General features: G+C 30.1%; 1 protein-coding gene across 23 annotated transcripts in view; it reads left to right on the top strand.

Moving 5' to 3' along the window:
• LOC113511379 (zinc finger protein 628) overlaps positions 1-25,836 on the top strand; it is a 154,366-nt gene that overhangs the window by 80,172 nt on the left and 48,358 nt on the right. The window lies entirely within an intron of this gene.

Below are 25,836 nucleotides of genomic sequence, written 5' to 3'. Positions count from 1 at the left end.
AAGAAATTAAAAAAAAAAATGTTTAATTGATCGACAATACAAAAAAAAATATTTACAATAGTTTGTTAAAGAAATGTCGACTCAAACGGACACAGTTAAAACGGTTATTTCAATTTTTTTTGCTATATTACCATCGTTTCATAATACATTAAATACGCGATGGTATATTGTTTGAGTTGGCGTTTTAGCATACATCCTGCATTGACTGTCATGTGCATCTAATGACAGCATAATAATCGTTTGAGTACAGCTTACGGTAATTCTACAACTTAGTGATGTTACCCCTTAATTTGTGACATGTCGCGTCGCTCGGTTGAACGCCAAAGTGACGTTCCAACTGAAGGTAGGGGGACAGTTTTTTTTTTTCTTAAATATACGTTTTCTAAAAAGTACAAGTAAAAATTAATTTTATTGAGTAATTTCACGGTTGTTTGAAGGTTAATTACGTGTGAGTGTATATGTCGTTACACGTTGAAAAATCGTATGCAGAAATCGTGGGGCATAATTGGTTTTTAACAGACGTTTGGATGATGGTTATTTTTTATGTAAGTAGTGTACACGATATCTTTGCAAAATTGTAATGATTTTCTTTTTTTTTTTAAAGGTATATGTAATTTATTTAAAATAATTGTAAATGTATAAATCTTTCTTAATATTGTAAATGAAAAAGTTTTTTTTTTAACCGTTTAACGACACAATTACATCTTCTTAAATGTGAATTGATTAATAACTAAAAATAAATAACATTAATAATAATTAATAACTAATTTACATTAGATCTATTAGATCGTAAAAGCTCGAGTAGTTTCGGTATCAATTCGTGATCCTTAGTCATGAGCGACAGTGACTGTGTGAATGTGTGTGTGCAAATTAAAATATAATGTATACTTACGAAACTTTTAACAATAAAATAACTAATTTATAGGTTGTGTTTCACAAAAAAATCTTCTTCAATTGTGTCAAAACCAGTTATTTTAATTTAAAAACTAAACTACTGAACCGATTTTGATAAAATTTCTATGGAACCAATCTGTAAGTATATTCTTTCAGATAAAAAAAATAACTAATCCAAATCGGTTTAGAACTGACAGAGTTGTGAAGTAACAAACATAAAAAAATACAACCGAATGGAGAACCTCTTTCTTTTTGAAGTCGGTTGAAAATGAAGAAACGCATACTTTCTATTCTAGTCGATACAATGAATAGTATAGAATGGCAACGCATGGGGGGTATCATGGACGAAACAGTATACTCTGTTATGTCCATGGCACTGCTCATGTCTATAGGCGACGGGTACCACTTTCCATCAGGTGGGCCGTCAGCTTGTTTGCCATTCTAAGTTATATAAAAAAAATACATATTCCGGTCGCACAAAGTCATGTGTAAAAGTAGTAAATATATAAGTTTACTTCCGTACAAGTTTCATTCTAATTTTATTAAAATTATAGTCTACATTTTTATGAAAATATTAAATTACTGTATAAAAAAAAAAACATAAAGTTTAATGCATTTCAAATTAAACTTAACAATGCCTCATTTTTATTATCTAAGTACCTACGTGCAAGTCATTTTTATGTTTTACTAACGAAGGTAATTATTTTAAAAAGCAAAGAACACAACTTGCTTTTTAACAAACATCCTTACTAATATTTTAAATGTGGAAGTGGGTTTGTTACCTTATAGTGCCTTAACGATTTTACTAATCAATAAAAAAAAAATATAGGCCACTTTGTGTCCCAGTCAGTAAACATATTCCGGTCATTCGGTGGGCGAATTATTGGCGCTAAAGATAATATTATCAATTTTATATAATTAAAAAAAAAAAAATTAAACCATAATCCTAGATAGCGTAGATAGAGATATTTTTGTTAAGAATTGTCCTTGCGTTTGACGATTTTGATTTTTCATTGATACAATAATATTAAGCAAACTCGATTAGTAATACAATACCGCCTTTTGTACTACACTATACGTATTGAAAATTGTTTAACAAATCATGTTATGTTGGTGCAATAAAGTGTTAAATAAATAAAATAACAATAATACAATATATAAAAAAGTGATACGAATTACTTAATTTTGAATAATTTAAATATATAGTACTTAGTTACCATGTTATTAGTACCTACTTTATTCAAAAAATATTATTCACATAAGTACATAATGTTTTTTTGAATAAAATTAATAATAAATTTATAATATTTTGCTTTTAATTATCTTTTTTTTTTTCTTATCATGAGTATCCAAAATGTCAGTGATATAAGCTATCAACACTTTAACAAAATTGATAAAATTACAATGCCAAGTCTGTATATTATTAATTCCTTAGTTTATCCTATCTATTACAGAACAAAAAAAAAATAAGACCACCTACGCGTGATATAATACCAAATAATGGATATCTACAACATTTAATAAAGGATTGGATAAGACAATTTATAAAAACAAAACTCGGAAAAAACCTCGCTCGGTACAAGAGAGGTGCATTGAAAAACTGCATGTGTCGCTGTCTCGCTCTCTCGGGAGCTATCGCCCTCTGCGACGAGCACGCTTGATACTTGTTTCATTTATTTTTTAACAGATTTTATAAAAAGAAAAATAATTATTCTGGGTGACGGCAGTAGGTTAATATCCTGCCATTTTAGATTCTAATATACTCGGTGAAATGTGCGCATGTAGAATGTTCCTTACAACGGTATTACCATGAGAAATGTCTTAAAAATTACAGGTATGATCGTAGTTATTTATTTTTTTTTTATTAATAAATAATAAATATTTAAAAAAAATCCATAATAACATTTCTGTTTTAATAGACGCTAAATAAAATTTTACATTTCAGTAATTTAATCAATTTTTTGGCAACATTTTTTTGACAATACCTACTCGTACATTTCGGATTTTTGTTTTTTTTTTTTATTTTATGGTATACTACTATTATTGGAGTCACGAGTTTCTAAGTTCCTACTAAGTTTGTTTAACTGAAAAACTATTTTTTTGCTAACAATCTACATATTTAACTAATAGAATAAATAAAACTGTGATTTTCATTACATAACCACAAGTATCAAGAAGTATCTGGTTGGCAGAACACGCAAGCCTCAAACTAAGGAACCGCGCGGGTATAACTGTCTATAATAAAAAACTTAGCAAGTACCTACACATAAGTGCATTACGATGCCATACTAACTCTACAACTATAGTAAGTACTTATAAACAGAACGCCTACAGCCCACGGACTGAGTGCACAGCAATTTTTTGCCGCTTACACATTTGAAAAATACATTTTGACGAAATCAGACTTCTTTTGCGTTGATTTAAAAAAAAAGTATAATTGGCGGGAACCGTCATCTTGAGTCTCGCGTTCGATGGTTCTAAATTTAAACTGTATGACGTAACAAGGAAGTTCACGGCTCTGTTTACGTAATAATATCTTTTTTCTTTTTTTTTTTCTCTCGGGCTTGTGCAGTGTTTTTGAAACGGACATCGAGTGAGATGCGTGATCGCAGTAGTTATAGTCTGGGATATTGTAATGAGCATCGATGCAGGTAATTATTATCTATGGCAATATAAAAACAGCCCTTTAGTAAAGTATTTATTTGTTAATATTAAATAATAGTACTGAGATTAAAAATATATTATACATTTAATATTTAAATTTAATATAACATAAATATGAATCAGAGAAATGAAATCTTATATTTCTAAAATATTTTCAATTTGTTTAATAATCCATAAATACTTAACATAAATTAAAAATTATAATATTATCCATAAAATTAGAGATAATGAATAAAATAGAAATAATTATGTTTAAATTTGTTAAAGTATTTCAACTTCTCGTACTTTATATTTGTTTGTTTATAAAATTACTTAAATAGGATTTATTATATATTTTTAAATTAATTATAATTTACTAATATGATACAGTCACTAGAAAGTAAATAAATGAAATAATATTATCTGTAATAAAAAATAAAGACAAATCGATAATATCTCCCATAAACTGACAATTAATCGTATAATTATTAAAGTATTTGAACTGTTTAAAATACTTAAACTTAATTTTTGTTTATTTCACTGTTCATTTAAGTTTAAATTGTTGAAAGTTAGTAACGTTACCTTTATTGATCTGATAATGTAGCGCGATCACTAGAAAGTGGGTATTTAAAAGCTCCTAAACTCTTGCAGGAATTTAGAAAGTGTCTAGCCAACATTAACAGTTGTACATTATTATTATAAAATATTTTTTATACTTAATAACTTGTTGCACAAAATAATCATTATCTCTTATTTCTTTATTTTAATTTTATACTTATATATGTTACTTATATATAATATATGTAAGAAATAAATTACATTGTAATTTACGTGTAATAATTAAGTAGGTGGTTCAGGACCGTTCCTTATGACAGTCTATAATAGAAGCCTATGTTCACTAGTGGACAGATAATACCTGAGATGATGATGATGATGAATTAAGTAGGTTAGTATTTATAACTTGTATTGTGTTGAGTCTTGAGTCTGAGAACTTGATTTTTATACATTTAAATATATGCTAGGTTTGGTCAATTATTAAAAAAAAATCCTATCTATTTTTCTATTTGGAATTATTCCTCCTGTTACTTTTATATCACACTAACAATATTATTCATAATAAAAGAATTTGAGAATTTATATTTCAACGCTATGTAGTGTCTTATATATTTAATTTCTCATCAAGTTATATATAATTTAGTAATTAACTATTAACTGTAGATATAAATAGAATGTCTAATTTATATTAATATGCCCGAAAACTTTGATATTATCCTGATTTATTTAGTTCTACGTTTAATTTTTTTGACGAATCTTGTCAACTTAGGATTTAGTTTTTTTTTTTTTAATATAATGGATACTTATTAAATATTCAATTAATTGATACCTGACTGTTATTATACTATGTAAAATAACAAATACGATTGTTTGTCTAAATATTTGTATGCATGTAATCTCGTTTAAAAGACTGGATGGATTTAAATACAAGAAAATTTGTATTTCTTTAAATGAAGCTCTGTTAATTGCGACCACATACACAATTACTTGAGATTTTGATCAAAATTTAAATGCCGTCACGTATTTTTTTGATTTGCAAAAAAAAAACGATGAAGGTGTCGTTTTTTGTTACAAACTAAATGTGGATCCAACAGGGGCCAGTCAATTGCAAAAATAGTCGTGAAAATCGTTTCTGAATTAGCGATATAATCGCCTAATATATTCCTTTTTTAGAATGTCTCAAAAATATAATAATATTTTATTAATGTTACATAATGACAAAAAAGAAACACGGATTCTGTATATCTTTTTTATTTTATTTTTTTTAATACGGTATAGTATTTAATTATATGTTTTAGTACCAATTAATATTAATTTTGTCCGCGATACCTACCTAATGTCTGCGGATAGAGATAATTAAATTGAAAAAATATATATTTTCCTGTTTTTATGGAACAATTTTATCACCTTTATGTTTGCCAATAATTATAATAATTATATTATATTATATTTATATATATTATATTTATATATATTATATTTATTTATATTGTGTCTACATTATTATTATAAACATTTACTGATGATATCAAATTATATTATTTAACTATTATTATTATTATTTAATATTATATTTTATTATATAATATGGCAGTCTATGGGGGAGGCTTAAGTCCAGCAGTGGACAGATAATGACAGAAATGATGATTATATTTTACAGGGATTAATTAATTTATAAATATTAATTTTATTTCGTAGACTGAATGTTGATTAAAATAAACACGGTTTGCGATTTTTCTTAAAGTTATTTAAATTTTTTATTAGACCTTATATAAAAACTCTTATATTTTTTTCAATCTTTTTGTTCGGTAAATACACGTATTATACTAACCACAAGGTTCAACAAGAAAAATACTTACAAAAGTCAAGTTAATGAAACATAGAAATCGGTTCAGTTAAGAATAAAATTTAATGTACGTATTTGTGTGTATGTGTAAGTACAGTATATCTACATAACTTTATGTTAATATTTATAGGATAAATAAAGAATACTTATAAAAAATTTAATTAGTGAAGCATAAGTGTAGTGAGAAATTTTCAAATAAATAAATAAATAAATAAAAATCGGTTGAGTTAAAAAAATATATTATATATGTATGTGTATCTAAGTACAGTATATCTGTCTATGTGTCCTTTAATTTGTAAAAATGTCACGATCCTCAATATTGCGTATCTTACATCAAAAATGCACTTTTAAATTTAGAGCCTTCCTTATTTTCAAGGTGGATAAAAAATAACTTAATTCAGAGATTCACAAGTCGCTGGCTGGGGCGTATTAAAAATAAACATCTTTTGTCCGTCTGTAAGTACGTGCATCGCGCAGTCAAGGCTGGACCGTTTTCGTTGATTTATCTCTCGGTTCCGAGAGTTTATGTCAAGATGGTGGTGTGTTCGTGTAAAAAATATCAAACAATTTATTAGCTTTGCCAAAGGTCGAACTACGTGTTGTTTTATTCGGCAATATTGTTATTTATATAAAGCAGATCGAATTTCGACGTCAAATGGATAGTAACGACCTAATAGAGACGTTTCTTTGACGTCTCTTTAATGTGATTTTTATTCGATCTCAATTCAGTTACGTTAAAAGTCAACATGCAGAATTAGTTGAAAAGAATGTTTTTTTTTTTTATTCGATTTATAACTTTATATATTCTTTATTGCTCTTAAACAATACATACGACGATTAGTTTAACAACTTGTTAGCAAGGGAGGGCTCATCTCTGAAAGAGATCTCTTCCAGTCAACCCAGTGTAGTTGGAGAGAAAATAATTTGGGTAATCCAGTGCAGGAAAGGTACCGGTGAAAATAATCTTAATACAACAAACACAAATTGTGAATAAATATATAAATAAATATATACGTAAATAAGTAAATAGATAAATATGTATAAGTGTATTGAATGAATAGAAATAGAACTTTATAACCTTTCTTGGTGTCAATCGATCATGTATCAATCGAATCTTAAAACCTGATCGTGTAACCGTATAATTTACATAAAAGATTCACAAATTACGCTGCTTAAGAAGATCTTCTTTTAGAGTTCCATTGTATAAAAAATAATATACCTAAATAAGGAAAAAACAAATACCAGATATAATGTAATTATGGACTTATCTCTAGAGAGAACTTACTTTAATGAATATATTTTACTAGCTGTTATATGTGAGATAAAAAGTGGTCTAGAATCTTCTGCATTCTATATAGTGCATGTATACCAAATTTCATAGTTATTGGTTAAGCCGATATGGTGCTATACGGTAACATACAGTCATTTTCACATTTATAATATTAGTAAGGATTAATACGTGTCGTTTTAATTGTAAAATCTTCACCATCTTTAAAATTTGGAATTAGAATTGAAAATTAACTGTTATCTCTTATTTACTTAATGAAACGGAAATTGTGTTCAGGTACTGTTATTTTAGAATTGTCTAAATATTATATTTAGACATTTAAAATTTCAACATATACTTCAAAATAATACAAGCAAATGTTTTTAAGTTTTTAATCAACACTAAAACATAACATGTTTCCATTTCTCAAATAACTATTCCTTTTTTAAATTATAACCGCTGATGTTTTCTAAAAAAGAGTTCTGTGAAAAAATCACATAGCTGGATAATTGAGAATAAAAATTCCTTGAACGCGTCTAATTGTAAAAAAAGTAATAAAATTACATAACACACGACACACCCACACAGTCATTGTTGCGGTAGGTCAGAATCCGCTCACTCACACATTGACTGTTTAAAAACACGAAGAGAGCAATGCACGCTGAAACAGTATCGGTTTTCGCAAATAAATGCATTTTTCTATAGATGCGGTACTCACGATTGTAATTTTATACTAATAGGATGTTATTTTTTCTATACAAATTTATAAAGTGGAGCATTGCTTATTAAGAAATTTTAAAATGCCGACTTTAGCTTTTGTTGATATGATTCATTAATGACTATTGTGTTATTTCAATTTGTTAAACACTATTTCGTATAGTAAAAAGAAACCGCTGGCTGAAAATTTCAAATATAGAACGGGTAAAAGGCGTACCTAAAAAGAGAATAATATTTCTTCCGTTTGTCTAAACTCGTTCGGCGCACGCGCTGCATTTCCATGTAGGCGTTCTTGCAATTGTATGCGTTATATCCGTGTATGTGAACGCGTTGCGACCTACAAACATGGGTGTGTGCGTGATGCGTACGCGCAAACTCTTGTCTTAGGTTAGGGAGGTGAGCGACCTCTCGTTTTGCGCAGAGTCCATTTATTTTTATTATGAAACAACACGTGGATGGCAATCGACAGATACTGCGGTTTTATTGCGTTATCTTCCTCCCTGTTTTATTTTGGGAAGAATGGAAAATATAAAAAAAGGTTAGAAGATTTGTTAAAAAAAACAAACAAATTAAAAAAAAATATTTTTATTTGTACCAGATGACTTTTTATTAATATTATACGTATCTAGTGATAATTTTAAACTTAAAAAACATATGAGAGACTAAAATTTTAATGCATAAGAAACTTTGAATTTACTTTAATAGATGAATAAAATTATTTTGCATACTTAAATAAACCATTGTTAAATAGAAGTATATAATAAAAATACATAGTAGGCAAATATTTTAAGTAACTATTGTGTGTAGGTATATTATGCTACATCTCCGTCAACTTTGAACCGATTTGGTAATTCTTTAGCGATTGACGGTTTATTCCTATCATGAAACAATTTATTTTTATTTTAACCGACATTTGTTACCTTTGGCATTTCTGGCATTCACACGCTATGGTAACCGTGTATCTTCAGATCGGCTGTATGCTTGTTTGACACTATAAGAAATTCAAAGACTTAAACAGCCAAATGAACTTATTTTAAAATTAAATTGTAGGTATAAAAATGTATCCGAAGTTCTTTAAACAATACTTGTATAAATACCAGTGATCAAACGCCAAAAACTAATTAAGAGAATTAACAAACAATCGACGCGCGCGCATATCCGATCGTAAAGGAAATAAATACATTTAAAAATTGAATCAGTGCGTGTCGCTATTGTCGTGTAATCGATTTAAAAATGCAAGTTCGTCGTCCCTGATCGTGACCTGCGCCTGCGCATGAATACTGTATAAGAACGTCACTTGGTGATTTTCAAATTATACCCATATACGACTGAAATGCCTGTGAGTGTGGATGCGGTATTTTTACACTTTCTTTTTTAATGAAATGGGGGATAACAAGGAAAATGTATATTCAACTATCATTTTTATGTTACGGAATAACTTAGCCGTTACTTACTTTTTTTTTGCTCTATTTTCTAGTACCCATAGTCATAAATATACAAGTTCTGCTTAGTTTAGAACTAGATGGAGCTGTATTATATGTCTAACTGGTATTTCTTATTATTACAAACGTTGGCAGGGAGCTCATTTCATAACCAAGCATAAGTTAATTTTAAACTTTCGCGTTTTACACATTTAAGTATAGATCGCTTAAGTACTTAGCATAAGTGCATTCAAAGAATGTTTATTGTAGTGCTAGTAACTTGCCCCGGATACACTCGTGTTTTTTTAATAAAATACTATCCGTGTTATTTGCCTATAAATTAAGCTTTCTATAGGTGAAACTATTTTTAAAGTCTAATAATTATTTTTTGAGTTTATCCATTGCAAATAAAAAACGTTTTCTCCTTATAATATTACTAGCGATGTGACCCGGATTCGCACAGATAAATAAAATTTTTGAAAATTATATATAGCCTATGTTACTTGTTGATAATATAGCTTTCCCTATGTGAAAGAATTTTCGAAATCGGTTGAGTAATTTTTAAGTTTATCCATTACAAACTAACGAGCAAATAATCAAATGTTACTTATTTATTATATAATATATAGATAGATAACATTAGATAATAGTGTGGATAAAAATTATAGAATATAATAATCTATACTTATAATAAATCTGTAGAGAGGTCAATTCTGTACCTGAAATATATTTCCAAAATAACTATCAGGGGGTGATTAGTGATCGATACTGTTGCCAAAAATGCAATCAGTAAAATTTTTGTCTGTCTGTCTGCTGTCTGTATGTTCGTTATAGAAACAAAAACTACTCGACGGATTTTAACGAAACTTGGTACAATTATTTTTCATACTCCTGAGCAGGTTATAGTATAATTTTCATCACGCTACGATCAATAGGAGCAAAGCAGTGAAGGGAAATGTTGGGAAAACGGGAGAAGTTACTCCATTTTTAAGCTTCCGTCACGTGTTCAGCCTTAATGGCCACTTTTTAAATTGTAAAAATGTACACCCGTGCGACGCCGGGACGGGCCGCTAGTAAAAAAATAAAATAAAAAAATAAAATAAAATAATATCTGAATCCAAAACTATTTTTGGAACGAAAAATATACCAATCGTATTACCACCGCGTGAGCTTCGGGGAGTTACAGTTGTAAAACCAAAAAGTTTCCATTTGGAACGTTTTAAATAATAAATCAGAAATACTAGTTCCATTCGTTACACGCGTAGGTACGTTCAGAGTTTGCGTGGAAATGTTTTTTAGTGTAGAATAAAATTTAACAGAACGGTACGTTCATTTTAAATATTAAATTTGTAAATTGTTTCAATCTGGGCACATTAGTTTTTAAATTACTTCGAAATAGATGTTGTTCTCAAATCGTCAAAAATGAATTTGAAAAAAGAACTACTTAATTTTTTTTTTTATTCATATGGCTTACTCCTATTTTGATTTTATATTTAATTTTGCCGCGAATAAAGTAGATGATTTTTGCGGAAAAGTTTCTTATTAGAACAAAGCGAGGCTTTGTCATAGATTAGAATAATTATGCAGACGGTGCGCATTTTGTAACATTGCCAAAAAATAGTCGTATATACCATATTTACTACTATTTCTTAGTGCAAGAAGTCCTACTTTAGACGCGGAATAATGTTTTAAAATGACCTGCACTGGTGGCTCTCATTGTAATATGGAATACAAAATAAGTCAAAAGAGGCGCAATGTCTAGCCATTTATTTTACTAAGTTTTATACCAAGTATATAGATTTTAAGCAACTATCATCGTCATCAACTGTCCACTGCTGAACAAAGGCCTCTCCCATAAAAGGGGGATTTGCTAGAAGTTGCCACACTTGACAGGTAGGTCGTATTTAGGTTTTGGTGATGTTTTAAGATAGACGCTACTGCCCCTCACTCGATCATTATGTTCCCTTAGTCGCCTCTTACGACACCTACGAGAAAGGAAGGGGTGGCCAATTCTATACCGAAACCAATTTTTATGCTGAGAATCATTGTAAATTCTTTCGGAGTAATTTCTAAAATATATTTATATCCATATTTCAAATATCTTTCGAAGACGGATAAGTTTCAGATACTGTTTAAGTTTTATTAAAGGATGAAAGTAGAGTGATAACTCCTGCGCACGGTATAGAGATCGCCTATAGGGAGTTCAACTCTACAAGCTACATTGCTAGCAATGGGGCCATTAGTCCCCATCTTCCCCTCTCCCGGAATTGCCGAGTGTGACAGCACATGATAACTCGTCGATAAAAAGAAGTTCAGTGCACTGATGTAACATACGTACCTATATGATAGCGCCCTTTGTATTACTTATCAATAGCCCTGAAGGTGCATTACCCTTTTTAAAGTCTGTTAGCTTCTTGACATCCACGAGTTTTATTACTAAGAAAAATATGGCAAGTAACCTTTTGGAGGAAACAATAAAGAGTGTCTATCTATCCATCTGTCTATAGCAAGAAATTGTTATGTTAAAGAAAAAATAATTTATTTATTTCGTTCCAAATGTTACACTGTTTTTTTTTCAAACCATAAAGTAGGGAAGTCTATGTTTGTCTCGTTTAGTAATTTTGACGATTTTCGTTGTTGCAAAACGAATTCGTTCCATATTCAAATTCAAGATCGAAATTTAACGCGATCATTTCAAGTAAACAGTATACATCTGACTTATTTTTTCCTACATTTCAAATGGTCTTATACTTTTTTTTTTAATCGAAAATGGTTATTTAAATACAAATCAGATAGAAAATAATAATCTACTCTGTATTATAAATGTGAAAATTTGGACATTTCTCTTTATACCACAACGGCCGATAAAATTTAGCACAAAAACGGGTATCCTAGAATAACTGTTACGGTATTTTGGTATTGCCATGTGGGTGAAGCTGCAAGATATAGCTAGTAAATAATAAATCATTACATAGTCAAATTTTAAATGATTTTTATTTTAATAAAAACCCTTTTCGATCTATTTAATTTGTTCATGGCTACTATTTGTTTTTTTTTTCGAAACAAATTCACCAATATATTTTACCAAACATGAAAATTTGAAATATCATAAATATTTAAATAAACTCAACAATATTTTCAACCAACTTTAAGAAGAAAATCGCAATTCGGTTTTTTTGTTCCTCATAACTCCGTCAGGACGGATTCAGAGAGAAATCGGATTAGATTTGAAAAAATCTTTTTTCATCAGAATAGATATACTTATAGATTGGTCTCATAGAAATTTAATCAAAGCTGATTTAATAATTTAATTTTTAAAACAATTAAATTAATTTTGCCACAACTGAAGACGACGTCTTTTTGTGCAACACAGTCTTTAATTATTAATATGATTAACAGATGACATATAATACTGCAACATTTGAATTTCGAAAAAAAAATACAATGAAATTCCATTTTTAAATTTGGAAAAAAGTTTCATTCCAATCCTGTATTCGTTTTATAAAGTTTATTAGTTGCCAGTTTGTTCTCCATTCAAAAGTAGAATGAAAAGTCATATCATCAAACGCGTCAGAGGATACCACAGAACAGGATATAAACAATAACAGAATAGCCATATTGCATAATATAATAAAAATGCGCAACACATTTCTCCGATAAACGTGATTAGATATTACATCACTCTTACACACACACATGTAAGCTTTATTACTCCTAATATACGCATAGTGTACACTTAGACAAAATATTTATATTTTATTAAAGATAGTTTTAATAAAATTATAACTATAAATGTTAAATTGAGTTCGTTTGACTTTTGAGTTTTGGGATCTTAATAGCTCGACTAATTGTGATAAAATTACTGTGATAATTGTGATAATATACTAACATATAGTATTAGCGATGGAAAAGAAAATAGATTACTTTTTAAATGGTGCGCTAAAATGCAAATAAATAAATAAATATCTCTATTATTCGATGCTAATTTTTAAATGAGTAACTGAGTTTGTTTGTTACCTCTTGTTTACTTTGTCTGTCTTTTTTTTGTTTATCTTCACAGCTCAACTAATTATAAAGTTTGGTATTTGAAAGGAGAAGAACATGACTTTTTAATCCGATCAATTAACATATTTTAGTTACGCGAACGAAGTCGTGGGTAAAACTATATGGTATTGAATTTTTCATATTAAAAATATTAACAATTAGGTTTTTATGTACAGTTAAAATTTAAGTACTTCTACTAATTATTTGATTTAATAGTCTTTGAAATCAAGAACACAGAATATTTAACAAAAAAAAAATATTTTAAAAATTAATGTAATTGACAAGTTCGTAACCCAATTACAGTTGTATATAACATGTTTATAAATAACATATAATAACAGGTAGAGGAATGGTAGTTATAATTAATAATAACGGCATTTTACCTTTCTATATCATAAGAATACAGTACAGTTAATTATAGATTTATTTAGGAAATTCTGGAAAAATACAAATGTAGGTATTGAGGTTTGTTGAAATGTTGAACTTTGACTCTGTGCGCTCCATAAGTAAATTTAATTCACATTATCGCATTGGCATAAATTAAATTAGATACACTTAATTATTTCGGATTTTTTAAAAATTATTATCTGTGACTGAAGTGACAGAATAATATTCAGAAAAAAAAAAACAGTTTATTTATCTAAAAAAGTTTTCGTAATAATTTTAGGTAATACGTTACGCTTCCATATTGAATATGGAAGCGTAACGTTCTAGTAACTAGGATATTCCTACGCGTAAGAGCATAAGGCATCATAGTAATCTCTGTGCTATCTGTGGTGCTGTTCATGTCTGTATGTAACGTTTACTACATCTGCTATAAAAAAAAAAAGAATTTGTCAAAACCCAGTGCATCCCAAGCTTTGCCGCTGTTTGTCCTTACGTATGTGTGGTCACACATCGAAGTGCGTATGTGCGCGCTATCGCGAAAAGAAATGAGGTTATCTAAACTGAATGCGCCCGTCAATGTCCGTCTGGATGGGATTCATAGACAAATTTATACTTTTTTTATTAATTAAAATTAAGTTGCGGCTGAGTCCAATCGATTCTTTAGTCAAAATTTATCGGTAAGCTTTTTAATTATTTTATTGTAAATTATTATTATTATGGATGTATTATTTGGCACTAATTAAATCTATTTTTTTTACTTTTTTTTAATAAGTATCATAAATTCATAACTAATATTATTTTTATTGTAAAATGTAATCTACATTATATTAAAAAATGGATACTCTATAAAATTATGCACGATGAAATTGCATCATTATAATTATTTCAACCGTTAATTGCATACAAAATCATAAATTACTACATTCATTACGAGTACAGTATGTATAGTAGATCTACAAGTAATATAGGTATTAAATATGATGATTCGACGACAAACTGAATTCTGATTGTTTCATGTATTTAATCACTGCGAATAAAAAAAAATAAGTACGTAACTAAAAAAATTAAAGTAAATTTTATTAACAATAAAATATAAATATTTTTTTGTAATGTTTAGTTCAGACGTTTAAACAGCTAAACGGAGATTTTATGTACACAAATAGATCATTTCTATATTAAAATATAGGATAAATTTTACCCTATTTCAACTAAGCAAACCCGGAGGATACGACTAGTAAATTAATTAAAGAAAAATGCGTTAACATATTTGGTAGAGTTTGATAAAACTGAAATCTCTGGTGGTATCCCTACTCTGCGCACACTACACGTACGAGTCACAAATGGACACTTACACAAAGATAACGCCCGTTTGTTGACATAGGTCAGTGTCGGAACGCCTTGTTGTCCATTACACTTTTATTATCTCGGCCCTAAGTACTTTGGCTTGAAAGTATTATATATACGTACTTATTGTGTCACAGAACTCGATTATAAAAAAAAATTAATTGATTCTTTTTTCAAATTTAAAAATAAACTGTAAATCTCTCTATGAAAATTTCTTTACTCTGCACATACATATCTAAATTAGTGATGTGTAATATGCATAACACACACACACACGCACACATAGATACAGAGATACGTCGCACCGTTTATTGACATAGGTCAGTGTTGTTTGTTGCGTTTTTATTATCTCTACCTAGTCTTCAATGCGTTCAGCTTGAAGGAATACATTCGTTATAAATAATTTTAAATATTTTAAATTTGTATTTAGAATTCATAGATACATTACATTTAAAATACTTATATTTAAGATAAAAGAATTAGCAAAATACTAAAATCATTATAAAGAAACAGAGTAGGTAGCTTATTACTGAGTTAATACTTGAGTAAAGGTTCTTCAGCAATATTTCCAAATTGGCTGTCTACCATGAAACGAAAGTCCTAATTTCTTTTCAAGAAAGTACAAATTTTTCGCGCTCAATTTCGTGTTTTTGTTCGTACCAAAATGGGCCCAGTAAATGTAGCTTAACATTTAGTTCGTCATAAATCCTTCCATAATTTGATTTTTATATATGATATTTTAATATTTTTAAATGACATGTATTATGTAATTTTGGCATAAAATTTGTATTGCGTTCGGCCCCGGATTTTCTGAAAATCTTCATGGTAGGCCCTCGGATCTGCCACTGAAACCTTCTAGTAAACAGCATATACCTTCTTAAAGTCGACAACACACCTGCATTTCCCTAATGCCGTCCATAGGCGGCGGTAATAATTGGCCATTAGGTGAGCTGTATGCTTGTTTGCTCCCTGTGTTATAAAAGAACATTTACTAGTCGTATATTAAAAAAAAAACATAATCGCGTTACATAGCCACAAACAAATACCTACATTTTGCTCCAAAAATTAAAAATAAAACATGATCGCCCTAAAACTTTTTTTCTAAACTTATATTATAGTTAGTATCACTCGGAATTTTGTAAGGACTCTAACAATACTCCATACATCCAAATCCAAAACATGAATCCTGAAAACATTATATAATTGGGTATAAAAATACAGGCGAATTGAGAATATATATTTCATAAAAGTAACAAAAAATACGAGTGAATCGAGAATCTCATACTTTGGAAATACCTTTAAAATACCCAAGTACTAGCTTTTACCTACGACTTCGCCCGCGTAACTGGGATATATTCACAGATCAGAATAAAAAAATCCTATGTCCTTTTACATTACATATAGAACACCAAATGTCATAGTGATCAGTTAAACGGTTAAGGCGTTAAGAGGTGACAAACAAACTCACTTTCACATTTATGATATTAAGTAAGAATCTACATATAATAAATAGGTTTATATCATTCAACGCAATCGCATTTGACATAAGCACTCTTTTAAAACATATTTACGTCAAGGAATAAACGGTAAACATATTTCTTATTGAACTAATCACCACATCAAATATGGAGTGATAACTACTTGAACATACTCGTTCCTCATCCAAGGCTAGACTTTGATAAGAAATGCCTACATACAATAAAATTGCATGTATGATATATATATGTTAATGATATTAACCCATCAATATTACAACGATTTGAAAGGTTATGGTGGTGAAATTATATGGTACGGAGTCGTGACACATGGGTGTCACAGTATACTCTGATATGTCCACGGTACTGTTTATATCTATAGGTGACAGTTACCATTTCCCATCAGGTAGGCCGGTAACTTCTTTGTTATTTGAAGATTCATAACAAGTAAGTTGCCTTACGACACCCACAGGAAAGGATGGGGTGGCCATTCTATGCTGGGACCACACGGTAATGAAATAGTAATATATTACGGCATTATCTTTTGTTGGATCAATGCCAATATATAAAAAGAGCTTTCTTATATATTAAGTACAAATAGATTTTACAAACAAACATTAAAAAAAACAACTGCACTCAGATCTTGTTCCTTTTTTCAAAGTCGGTTGTAATAAATACAACTTAGTTGACAGCTGACTGTTTTTGTTTGTCCTCTAATCCTTGTGAAATTAGATATACGCGTTGTACTGGGGATTGAGAAGGACATATCTACATATATAGATATATATGTATACCTTTAAAAAGAATTGACACTAAAGGCCAGTTTTAACCACTAACGTAAAAAAGAAGTGTTAAAAGTTTGACGTGTCCGTGTGTCTGTCTGTGGCATCGTAGCTTCTAAACGAATGGGCTGATAATGAGGCGGTTCCTTTTTGTTTGAAAACTGACGTGATCCAGTTTTTAGCTATAATTTATGAAGATCTGTTCAGGCGTTTCGGGGGGTTAATAAAATTTTTTAATTTTAATTATTATCCTAATTCACGCGAGTAAATCCGTGAGACGCAACTAGTTTTAAATAAAAAAAAAATAAACATATAATAAGTACAATGTTTACAACGATTTCCTTCGTACAAGGTTGTAAATAATTTATATAAAAGAAAGAGACGGAGTGATGCTCATGAGTTATTTTGCCTTGAATTTAAAAATACTTTGTTTATTGCATATTTTTATATTTATCGTCATCTTTTGTCTTTGTTTGTTTATTTATTAGCTGTATCGCACGATTTTGAGCGCACAAATTAATTAATATAAAAATCGCTTACGTACCTATCTGTATAACAAATTTCATTCAAAAACGCTCAGCTGATTAAGGGTGATTTTTTATTCATTTATTTATGTTATTAACTGTATATATGTGTTGTAATTTTTTTCACCGCATATTAAAATTTCTGTTTTGCCAAAGGTTGACTGGGAGAGAATGCTATATAGTATTAAGTCCGCCTTTTGTACCAGACATTTTTTTTTTGTAATGTGGTCAATAAAGTATAAATAAAATAAAAAATAAAAATAAATTAAACAGTAACATTACATATAATACTTAAAAAAACCGTTTAAAAAGGTTTTATTATCTTTTTTTTTTTATTTAGAGACTTTTTTTATTGAGATATCCTTATAGGAGAAAATCCTATAAGGATATCTCAGCCCCAGTAGGGTATGCCTAATCTAAAATAGGTTCATAATATAACAATTATAACAAATGCTACTCATTATGTAAACTGCATATTACAAAATTATAGGTACTTTTATTTGAAATATTTTATGACGTGTAGTGTAATCACTTTCACATCTATAATAATTGACTAATAAATATCATTGTTTACAATTTTTTTCATTTATTATACTAGTATTAGTATTATAAAAAGTTAAATTATTAAGATTTAGTAAAGAATAAAAGGAGGCATAGTATAACTGCACTGCCCGTAGCAAAGCAACGTTTATGTTATATATAGATATACAACACATACAATACATGTTTATGGTTATTGTAAGTGGCTCATAGTTCCGAAAATCGAAATAACTGGTTTTACCACAATTTGAGAATTTTTTTTTGTGGAACACAAACTTAATTATGATTTTAAAAATAAACTACTGTACCGATTTTGATTTTTTTTTTATACAACTTAGAATGGCAAACAAACTTACTGCCCACCTGATGGAAAGTGGTAACAGTCGCCTATAGACATGAGCAGTACCATGAACATAACAGAGTATACTGTTTCGCCCATGATGGCGAAACAGTATACTCTGTTATGTTCATGGTACTGCTCATGAATGGCAACGCGTGGGGGGTCCCATGCGTTGCCATTTCTGAGGACTCAGGTTTTATTTCTCTGTACCCAGTAAATTTACGCCATATCCCACCCTTCAAACCGAAACACAGTCATGCAAACAACTGTTTCACGGTAGAAACACGAATGGGACAGAGGAACCCAAGCAATCAACATTTGTACAAAGTCTCCCTCTCCCTCTGATAAAAATGTCTATGGACCTTATTTGTAAATACATTCTTTCAGATACAAAAATAATTTTTCCAATCAATTCATAACTGACGGAGTTATAAGGTAACAAACATAAAAAATAAATCAATCTAATTGAGAAAAAACTTCTTTTTGAAAAAATACCGTATTACAGAATCAATGAAAATCTGTAGCTATCTATAAGTAAGGTAATTACTCTGTATTCAGAGTAATTAACTAAGAGAGAAAAAGGTGGCCTATTCTATGCCAGGACTACATAGCAAGGTATTTGTATCACTCTATTATACAAAAAAAAAAAAATAACTGCAAACAAGTAACAACAAAAGTCAGGTAATGAACAAAACATTACACGTGTTTAATTTTTTAATTACTAAAAAAACAAACGTATGTGAAATAATGACTGGCCAGTATGAAGCACTCCGGTCTAATAACACAGTGGACTACCCACATTTTTTAATTAACGTTTTGTAACAATCAAATTATAGCGCATACGGGAAGCGATAACTTGTTAATTGTCACTCTTACACCTGTTTGCGGTAATAATTTAATTATTTCACGCCGCATAACGCGATATACTTGAAAAGTTCTATTGAATTTATTAACGTTTCGCGGATAATTCTTTGAGGAGTTGTTCGACCGATTGGTGGGTTGTGGGAAACCCAATATAGATAGGTAAAATTACATGTTATACATGCCCGCGACTTCATCCACGTGATAGAGTTTATTTTTATCTACTGATTATCTAGTGGAGAATGCTAGATGGTATTAAGTTCGTCACTTGTACGAAGTTTTATTATTTATTTATTTATAATAGTATTTATTTATTTATATATGTATAATAGTCAAATGAACTTAGAAGACTAGCGGCCGAAAAGGCAAGCAAAACGGAAACAATAGATATGCGTGTCAATTTCGAATTTGGTAAATAATGATATATAGCTATAAATAATACATGTGGCCTGTACTCCACAGTACTCGTAACCGGCGAGCGTGTATGAAAAGATTGATGAATGTGGAAGAAGCGAAAGAGGTTTGTTTGAATCGAAGCATTTGGCGTGGCATTGTTTCTGCCTACCCTAATGGGAGACAGGCGTGACAGATATGTATGTATGTATACCATTTAGTGTTACAAGATGTGATACAAAAGGCAACCTTATTGCTAAGCAATTACTTCTTATTATCTTAAAATAATATTAATCTTTCTATCAATCAATAAATAATAAATAACATAAACATTGCTTGAGCTGAGGTTTCCTAGTTAATATTGCTGTATTTAGATTATTTTATGTATATACCTAAGTATTTTTCGTAACACACTGTATATATTGAGAATTTTTCTAATATTAATTAAAATTTATAAAGAATGCTATTAACAGCATCTCGGATCGAACTGTGTGTAAACACTTTTCAGTTCAGTGAGTCAGTGTGACTCACACGCGAACTTGACTCCGTTCTTTTTAGGTCGACGCTGAACGACTTCTTTTTTCTTGACACCCTTTTGTGTTGTGTACGGTCAGGAAAAAAATGTAAAAAGTACGCACGTATTGTATTTTTATCGCCCGAATTATTTAATTACTATTACTAGAGCTTACTATTTTGTCTCATAACAATTTCTGTATGAGTAGGTACCTACTAGATACAATTTAGAACACCCCCGGGGGAAGGGATTGTTAGTAACATAGTGTAATAGACTCATTGCTAACAATATATCCTATCAGATCGACCTCCACGCGGTTCCCGCTGGAAACCATCATGGTTATTTCTTGTGGAATTCGTTACGATGGGCCAACTGACCTGCTTTCATCTTCATCATTTCTCACTGGTGCCGTGCCAGCATACACCGATAGCGCAGGCGGCAGGCAGGCAGTTACCATTTCATTATCACCCATTTATAAAACCTAGAATACCCGAGGGAAAATGATAGTAAGTAATAAGGATCTAAGCACCATTGCTAGCAATATGAGGTATACAAGTTGACCTCCTCGCGGTTCTCCCTGGAAACCATCTTGTTTATACTTTATTAATTCGTCACTATGGGCCAACTAACTCAAAAAAGACAGGGACAGATTATGTGAAAGATGATAGGGCCAGAATAGGAGTGAATGCAGAAATGACTGCAAATAGAGAAGAATAGAAGAGAAAAACATATTACGCTGACTCCAAATAATAATTGAGATAAGGGTAGGAAGATAGGCCAACTGATCCATAGTGACGAATTCATCTTCCCCTATCATCTCTCACTGGTGCCCCGTCGAAGTATACCGATAGCACAGGCAGGGTTATCATTCTATTATCACCCATTAAAGAAAAATCTACAACACTCATACCCGAACCAATTCTGAAAAGTTCGTTTTCAAATTGATCCGGCCGAGAACCGAAACTGGAACTTTATCTGCACTACAGAACTTGCCAGGTTATCTTTACTAATATTATAAATAGGAAAGATTTAATTATTTGTTTGTTTGTTTATAATTGATAAACTAAAAAAGTACTCAAACGGTTTTTAAAAATTCTTTCACCTGTAGAAAGCTACTTTATCAACAAGTAACATGGGGCAATATATTATTTTCGGAAATTATATCTACCTGTGTAAAACCGGGCCGGATCACTAGTGTATAATCATCATCATCATCATCTCAGAACATAGTTCCACTGCTGAACATAGTCCTCCCCTATAGACTGCCATAAGGAACGGTCCTGAGCCACATGTATCCACTGACTCCCTGCAATGCATTTGAGGTCGTTGCTTTATCTAGTGGGGAGCTGCCCTACATTGTGTTTGGCCCTACGGGGTCGCTACTCAAAAACCTTTCTTTCTCGTTGGTTATCGGATCTTCAAGATATGTGACTAGCCTATTGCTGACTAAAGTAGCTTGCTGTATAATGATTTTGTATAATTTCTTAATTAGTATAATTGCTTAGTATGTAATATTCAGGTTAAATGAAGTTTACTTTCAGAATAATTTTACCTTCTGTAATACCATACCTACATTATGTTTTTTTATGCAACTTAGAATGGCAAACAGACTGACGGCCCACCTGATGGAAAGTGGTAACCGTCGCCTATAGACATGAACAGTGCCATGGACATAACAGAATATACTGTTTCACCTATGTTACTCTCCATGCGTCGCCATTTCTGAGGACTTAGGTGTTATTTCCTCTATACCCTGTAAATTCACTGCCCATCCTTCAAACTGAAACACAGCTATGTAAACACAACTGTTTCACGGTAGAAACACGAATGGGACGGGGGTGGCCAAGCAAACGACTTTTGTTCAAAGTATCCCTCTGGTATATAATGTACATTTATATAAATAATTTTAATCTTTTTTTTTTTATAAGGCTTTTGTCAAAAATAATTATCAACCGACATCAAAAAGAAGGGGTTCTGAATTCAGTTGAATTTATTTATGTGTATTACCTCATAACTCCGTCAGTTCTAAACTGTTTTGAAAAATTATTTTTTTATCTGAAAGGATATATTCACAGTTTAGTCCTATAGAGATTTTATTAAAGTCGATCTTCTAATTTAGTTTTTAAATCAAAATAATTGAATTTATCACAATTGAAGTAGGTTTTTTTTTATGGGATCCAATCTTTAATTATTTATCGACTGCAATTTATTTAAACATACTTGTAACAATACAATTACCTTTACTAAGCCACAACCATTTGAGGGGGGAGCAAAACATTCAACCAAAATGCGCGTTCCCATTTTACGAGAGTCGTAAATTTGAAAAGTTGCAGAAAAGTGTAATTTTTCGTGACGATCATTATTATAACAGTAAAAAAATCTTGTTAAACACCAGCCGAAGGGGTTGGAAGTCATTTTTCTTAATAGAGCGGTAATGCCCACTCTCGGAACCATTTACACAGAATGGGCCGTGCATTTTTCATTCGTTTTTTACGGCTTGTTCAATTTTTTACGCCGCTAATTACGCCCCGAGGGCGATGTCCGTGTACGCGATAATGTGACGATTCCATTCGTTGAAATTGTTCCAATTTGTAAAAAAAAGTGTCTTTTTCTTTTTTGAAATAATGACAGATTATGACATTTTTATTTTAATTACGATAAACACTTTTTATTCAAGGCCAGTAATGTTGTTTGACAAGATGACTTTAGCGGGAAATAACTTAATTTTTATGAAACAACTTTCTTTTTTAATTATTTCAAAAAGTAATGTGGTGCATTTTTGATTGTCGATTTTCTATTTTAAAATAGTGTGGGATACATTTTGAGTATCATTTGTTTTTTTTTCTATTTATTAATATTGATGATTATGGCCCCATAAACTGTTTGTGTACTATACAACAACGCAGAGATACCTACAAACAAAAAAGCATCGATCAATTGTGGCAACACCAGTTGCTTTAATTTAAAAACGAAATTACTGGACCGCTTTTCATAAAATTTATAATTAGATTAAAAAAGATTTTTCCGTATCTGTGTAGTATAAGTGTCGGAGTTATGAGAAACATCGGAAAAAAGCAAGCGTATTGAAAATCTCCTTTTTTGAAGTCGCTTGGAAAAATGGTCAAATTGATAGCTTCATTTTTTATTTGCAGTATAAGCAATAGTTCTATTTTTAATATTGAAAATACTTGATTAGTTACATTTATTATTATTATATTGGCATCAGTAATTAATTAAATACGGGCCGTGACTGTATGATTATTGATATTTAATAGCAATTAAATTAAATGGCAGTCGTGCATGTTTATTAAAATATATTGGTTGTTCCACATATTTATTTACTTACTAATAATTATAAATAAGCCAGCGGTTTCGCCGTTATAAATTAAGCGGCCCTGTATAAGAAGACGCAGTATAAACCGAACATCCTCTACTAGATAAAATAGGTCTTGGGGAAATGATTATTAGTAATGGGAATAGCGTCCCCATAGATCATCCCACAGAAATCCCTCGCACTACAAGTGTTCATGAGCGACGTTAGCTATATCCCATGAGGAATTGTCAATATTTTATTATTATTTTAGCCGTTACCTGTCCACTGCTGAACATAAGCCTTCCACATAAAGGGGGTTTTGCCAGTAGTTGCCACACTTGGCAGGCAGGTTGGCAACCGCAGTTAGGATTTTACAGATGTTTTAAGAGGGACGCTGCTTCCTGTCGCTCCTTTAGTCGCGACACCCACGGGAAAGGAAGGAGTGGCCCATTCTATACCAGGACTACACGGCGATGATCAACGTGATTCAATTCAATTCAATTTATTGGATAACAATATTAAATTATCTTTAATATGATAATATTTTAAGATTATACAAGTGCAAAATCACAAACACAACAATTTTTAACAAATCAACCATGTCACATACAAATAAGTCAATAATAATTGGTCTGAAATAATGTAAAAAATTAAGTAATAAAAATCAAGTTACTGACAATTAATTTATTATTAAAATTTGTTTATTGTGTAAATACACATTTCCAATAAAAGTGCACGGAGTTTGATTTTTAAAATTCTCAATTTTGGAACAGTTTTTAGAGCAATCCGTAATCTGTTATACAAACTCCTTTCCTTGAAATTGCGCTCCATGTATAACTGGTCCTGGTCCTCCATGTATAAATGTCTTAGTTGGATTGTCTCTCTGCCAATAAAAAAAGAGATATAGAAAACTTGGCTTCATCATATCCCATTAGTAACATAAATTCTTTGCAATTTCTTCGTTGCGTGATCCGCGTGCCTGGTTCCACTTTCTAACACGCGTGAAAGGGTTACAGTGCCGGCCAAAATAATTGGTCACAATTTAGTATTTAACTTCGCAGTTTAGAACAAAATTGAGTGTTACTCAATTTACTGTATTATTTTGTTAAATACATAAATACACATTAGACCCTGTTGTCACTTAACATCAGGTGTGGTTTTGTTCAAATATTCTCAAATTTATATATATATATATATATATATATATATATATATATATATATATATATATATATATATATATATATATATATATATATATCTACCACAGATATCTGAATAATACGTAATAAAGTAGAATGTTAAAAAATATGGATTCATTGTATAATAGTCTAGTATTTCATATATCTTCACGCTAAATCCCTTGTCAGGCAGACAGAGAGAATCGAGTGCAAAATAATATAGAAAAACATAATTAAATTTCCAACAAATCAGAAAAAAAATATTACTATTTAGGTAAAAAAAATAATGATGTTTCGCGAACGGATGTCAGAATATTTTATTAAAACACACATTATTTATTTGAGGTGACGTATATAAATACATTAGTACAACAATATTAGGTATAGGCACCAATACCTGACTTATCAATATAGAATATAGAATATTATACAGATGTAATATTTTTAGTGCAATTTAAATAATATTCTCGTGTCTCATTTATAAACAAGGAAACATGTCTTTAAATCGACATGTTGTAATTAAAATTAATTTATTTTTCGATCTGAACATATTTTTCGCTTTTAACAGAATTTTTCCTTCTCTAAAAATAACTACAATAATACAAAACATATATATCCCAGTGTATTATATTGTGTCTCTTCGTACTACACGTATTGTGTCTTAATATTTAGTATTTTTGTTTCATTTTTTTTTTCTTTTAAAATGTGGGAATACCGGCCTTCAGATTTATTAGTGGAGGTAATTTTAAATCAATAATTAATTTATTATTACACAAGATATTAGCAATTATATTA

This window comes from Galleria mellonella, unplaced genomic scaffold, assembly GCF_026898425.1.
Source record: "Galleria mellonella isolate WM207_F2 unplaced genomic scaffold, CSIRO_AGI_GalMel_v1 utg352, whole genome shotgun sequence".
Lineage (NCBI taxonomy): Eukaryota > Metazoa > Arthropoda > Insecta > Lepidoptera > Pyralidae > Galleria > Galleria mellonella.
The sequence above is the reverse complement of the archived record's forward strand: the minus strand, read 5'-3'. Positions and strand labels throughout refer to the sequence as shown.